The following is a 5,550-nucleotide window of genomic DNA, read 5'->3' as shown; positions in this document are numbered from 1 at the left end:
AAAAGTAATTATGTGTTCTAAGACCTCAAAAAGCACCATTTATCATTCCTCGACTTGCGTGCGTAGTCCGTATATTTTTCCGGAAAGTTTTTATGTGAAAAATGGATTAAAATGGGAAATAGAGCTTTAAAACTCAACTAAGTTGACTTTGGTCAACATTTTGAGCAAACGGACCCGGATCAGTATTTTAAATATTTCGGTAGGTCCGTATTGTGATTTGGGACTTGTGCGTATGCCCATAATCGAATTCCGAGATCCCTAGCCCGAGTTATGGAATTTTGATGAAAAATTAAAAGCTTGAAAGCTTAATGATTTCTAAGAAATTACTGATGTTGGATTTATTGACCTCGGGTCTGTATTTTGGTTTCAGAGCCCGGTATAGGTCCACTACAATATTTATGACTTGTCTGCCAAATTTGGCGAGAATCAGAGTTGATTTGACGTGATTTGAACGTCTGGTTGAAAGAAAATATAAGTTTTAAAGTTTTCTTGAAAACTTCCTTTGATTTGGTGTCCGATTCGTAGTTCTAGGTGTTATTTTAGCGATTCGATCATGCGAGCAAGTTCATATGATGTTTTAGAACTTGTGTGCATGTTTGGTTTGGAGCCCCGATGGCTCGGGTGAGTTTCGGATAGGCTACGGGATGTTTTGGACTTTGAAAATCTGGTATTTTGCTGCAGCAGGTGTTCTGGCATGTTCTTCTTTGCGTTCGAGAAGGTACTCTCGCGAATGCGAAGGGTAAACTGGGCAGCTGGATCTTTTTTCTTCGCGAACGCGAAGGCTTGGTCGCGAACGCCAAGCGATGAGGGTATTAGCCTTCACGAACGCGATCATCTCCTCGCGAACGCGTAGTGTTAGGCACACCCGGGGGAGGGTCGACCATTCCTTCAGCGCGAACGCGAGCTATGCCTCGCGAACGTGAAGGCCGGAGGGGGGGGGGGACCTTCGCAAATGCGAAGGAGGACTCGTGAACGCGAAAGCCACGGGCTGCTACTCATCGCGAACGCGACAGGTCCTTCGCGAACGCGAAGAAGGCCTGACCCCTGTGACTTAAAACAGAAGCAAAAATGGGATTTTTCCCATTTTTCACAAACCCTCAATTATAACTCGGCTTAGGGGCGATTTCAAAGGAGTTTTTCATGATTTTGGACTGGGTAAGTGTTCTTTATCATATAGTGATTGTATTTCACAAATCCATGTCTATATTCATCATTTATTTCGGATTTAGATAGAAGAAATTGGAATTTTTGTAAAACTTTCCAAAAACGAAAAATTAAGATTTGAAGGTCCATTTGATATCGGAATTAGACAAATTTGGTATGGTTGAACTCATATCAGAACGGGTGTTCGGATTACGTGAGTTTTTTTTGGGATTTGAGATGTGGGTCCCACTGCCGAATATTTTAATGAATTTCGAATTTTTATCCGAAAAATTTGTAAATTCATGTGGAATTAATTCCTATGATTAGTATTGAATATATTGAATTGTTTGTGAATAGATTTGAAGCTTTCGGAGGCAAATTTAAAAGGAAAACCTGTGGTTGAATAATTGATTAGAATTTGCAAAGCGAGGTAAGTGTCGGGGTTAACCTTGACTTGAGGGAATAGAACCCTTAAATTATTTGTTACGTGAATTGCATGTGAACGACGTATAGGCGAGGTGACGAGTGTCTATACGTCGTCAAATTAATTGTTTGCCTGCTTACTTGAAAAATCATAAATTATTTTTAATCATAAATTAATTATTCTAATAATTGTTTCTCTCTTATTCTTTGTCAAAATATTAATTCTTGAATTCCTGCATTAATTGTTACATGCTATTTGAATTATGTGTTTTAATTTTTATTTGACATTTAGCATATTAAATATTAAACTGCCTATTTCCTCCCTGATTTCTATAATAAATTGCTAGTTGTCATTGTTTGTTTCATAATTAAATTATAATTGTTGTATACTTGTTGTCTTATGATTTTATATTAATTGTTGCGTTTATTGGGGAATTTCTTCTATAAGAATTGATTGAAATGGAAATATTGGAGGATCGAGTTGCATGCCGCAACAGACTTATTAAGAGTTAAAATTGGAGGATCGGGTTGCATGCCGCAACAGACTTGTTAAAAAGTTAATATTGGAGGATGAGGTTGCACGCCGCAACAGACTTGTTAAAAAGTTAATATTGGAGGATCGGGTTGCACGCCGCAATAGACTTAATGAGAAGTCAATATTGGGGGGATCGGATTGCACGCCGCAACAGACTTATTAAAAGTCAATATTGGGGGATCGGATTGCACGTCGCAATAGACTTAATGAAAAGTCAATATTGGTCTCTCTCTCTCTCTCTCTCTCTCTCTCTCTCTCTCTCTCTATATATATATATATATATATATATATATATATATATATATATATATATATATATATATATATATATATATATATATATATATATATATATATACTTGATTGAAATAAATATATGACAGACTTGATTAAAAATGAATATATTGTGAGAGCGGGTTGCACGCTGCAACAGAATTGAATGTGAATATATTGTGAGAGCGGATTGCACGCTGCAACAGAATTGGTTGAAATAATAATGGATTATGACTGTTGGGTTGGTTTCAATTATTATAAATGAGTTACCTGATTTATTTATATTATTTGTTGTTATTATCAATATTTGCGTACAGGTTAATGTAAGTGAACCGCCTTAGCCTCGTCACTACTTCGTCGAGGTTAGGCTCAGCACTTACCAGTACATGGGGTCGGTTGTACTGATACTACACTCTGCACTTCTTGTGCATATTTTGGAGTTGGTCCCAGCGGCGTACCATAGACTTGCTCGGATTTCAGCTACCATAGGAGACTTGAGGTATAACTGCATGGCGTCCGCAGTTCTGAAGTCCCCGTCTATTGTACTTTAGCTGTGTGTTTATTTTCAGACAATTTTATTTTATTCAGAGCTTTATTTGTATTTATTCTAGAAGCTCGTGCACTTGTGACACCAATTCTGGGATGGTATTTAGACACCGTTGTTATTATGGATTATTTCAAAATTACTTCCGCATTTGTTTCCTTGTTGTTAATAAATTTAAAATTATTTTAAAAATGGATAATGTTATTCTAACGTTGGCTTGCCTAGCAAGTGAAATGTTAGGCGCCATCACGGTCCGAAGGTGAAAATTTCGGGTCGTGACACATGTAGTGATTAATACGGTGTTCGTATATTGAAAATAGACCTGGTAGAGGATTTCAGATGTTGGAATTTGGCTCTAAGGCTTATTTGACTAGATAAAAATGGAGGATATTCAAGTTTGCTCGAGCAAATGTGCTCAACTGGGTTATGGTAGCACGGGTAGTGCACGAGGTGTTAAACAGCGATTTCAAACAACTCCAGATCATTTCTTAGCACGTTCGCGGACGAACGTATGTTTAAGTGAGAAAGAATGTAACGACCCGATCGGTCATTTTGAGCTCTAGTGCGTCATACAGTGGTTTGAGACCCTAAGCAGCTTCACTTCATGTATTGTGACTTGTACGTGTGGTCGAAATTTAATTTCGGGAAGTTCGGAGTTGATTTGGAAAGAAAATTTTAATTTCGGAAGCTTTAAGTTGGAGGAATTCACTAAAGGGTGATTTTTGAGTAAACAACCTCGGAATCGAGATTTGAAGGTTTCAACAGATTCGTATGATGATTTTGGACTTGGACGTATGTCCAAATCGGGTTTTGGATGACCCGGGAACGTTTCGGCGCCTATTGTGGAAGTTGCCATTTTGGAAGGATTTCATAAATTTGGGTTGGAGTGCATTTCAATGCTATCCATGTTGGTTTGGGATTTATGAGTCTGGGAATAGCTCAGTATGGTGATTCTGGTATTGGGAGCGCGTCCGGATGTGGATTTGCAGGTCTGTAGGTCATTTCGGGGTCATTTGGCGAAAGTTGGAACTTTGAAGGTTTTTGAGTAGTTTGACCGAAAGTGGACTTTTTGATATCAGGGTCGGATTCAGATTTCGGAAGTTGGAGTAGGTCCGTAATGTCAATTATGACTTGTGCGCAAAATTTGAGGTCAATCGGACGTGATTTGATAAGTTTTACCATCGATTATAGAAGTTGAAATTTCAAAGTTCACTAAGTTTGAATTGGAGGGTGATTCGTATTTTTAGCGTTTTTTGATGTGATTTAAAGGCTCGACTAAGTTTGTGATGTGTTTTGGGACGTGTTGGTATATTTTTTTGAGGTCCCAAGGGCCTCAGGTGAATTTCAGATGGTTAACAAATCGAGTATGGACTTGGAAGAAATGCTGAGGCAGCTGATACCTAGTGCAATCGCACCTACGTGAAAAGGGCCGCAGGTGCGAGCTCGAAGGTGCGAGCCAGGAGTCGCAAGTTTGAAGGAGAGGTGGCTGGTCAGTAACCACAGGTGCGGAACATTTGGGTGCACCTGCGAATGCGCAGGTGCAATGTGGGAAACGGAGGAGCGGGCGATGGGCGCAGGTACGGCGCATGGACCGCAGAAACGGACGCGCAGATGCGCTATATGGAGTGCGGATGCGGGAATGTTTGGATGAGCTTGAACCGCACCTGTGATGGAATTTTTGCAGGTGCAGAGTCGCAGAAGCGGCTATTACACCGTAGGTGCGATGATCGCTGGGCAGTGAGGTTTTATAAAACGGGGTTTTGGCTCATTTTCATTTCATTTCATCCATGGGAGCCGATTTTGGAGCACTTTTGGAGTTCCATCTTCATAAACTATAATGGTTTAAGTGATTTCTTCACATTGTGAGTTAAATAGATGGTTGTTACATGGATTCAAGCATGAAAATTTATAGAAATTTGGGATTTTGAAGTAAAACCTAGAAATTGGTATTCTTGGATTTTGATCACGAATTTGGGTATGAAATTGAGAATAAATTATATATTGCAGTTCGTAATGCTATGGGTAGTGTTTATCTTCGAAAATTTTCGGAATCCGGGCACGTGGGCCCGAGGGTTACTTTATCGATTTTTCGAGGGGAGATGGAAATTGTTATAAATAGATTAGTTATGAGTATTAGAGTATATTTTGTTTGGGTTGCATCTTTTTTGACTAGTTTTGGATTGGTGGTCATCAGTTTGAGGTGTTAGAGCGGCGTTGGAGCCGGTTATGAAATTGCGGAGCGAGGTAAGTCTCCTGTCTAACTCTGTGAAGGGGAAATTACCCATAGGTGTTGTATATTGATGTGTGCTACTTGTTGTGAGGGCTACGTACGCGCGAGGTGACGAGAGCCCGTACGTAGCTACATTCATATTATTATCCAGGTAGGCTTAGGTTCACATCATGCTATAATTGTATTATTTAAGCAGTCTCTCACCTATTAAATTCCTCTGGTTTACATTACTACTTGAGACTAGACTTGTTATTGTAGAGACTTCATGAGTTCACGATTAGCCACCGAATAACTTTACTCCTCCTACGGTATGTTTCCATGATATATATATATATATATATATATATATATATATATATATATATATATATATATATATATATATATATATATATATATACA

Source organism: Nicotiana tabacum, chromosome 17, assembly GCF_000715075.1.
Source record: "Nicotiana tabacum cultivar K326 chromosome 17, ASM71507v2, whole genome shotgun sequence".
Classification (NCBI taxonomy): Eukaryota; Viridiplantae; Streptophyta; class Magnoliopsida; order Solanales; family Solanaceae; genus Nicotiana; species Nicotiana tabacum.
The sequence above is the reverse complement of the archived record's forward strand: the minus strand, read 5'-3'. Positions refer to the sequence as shown.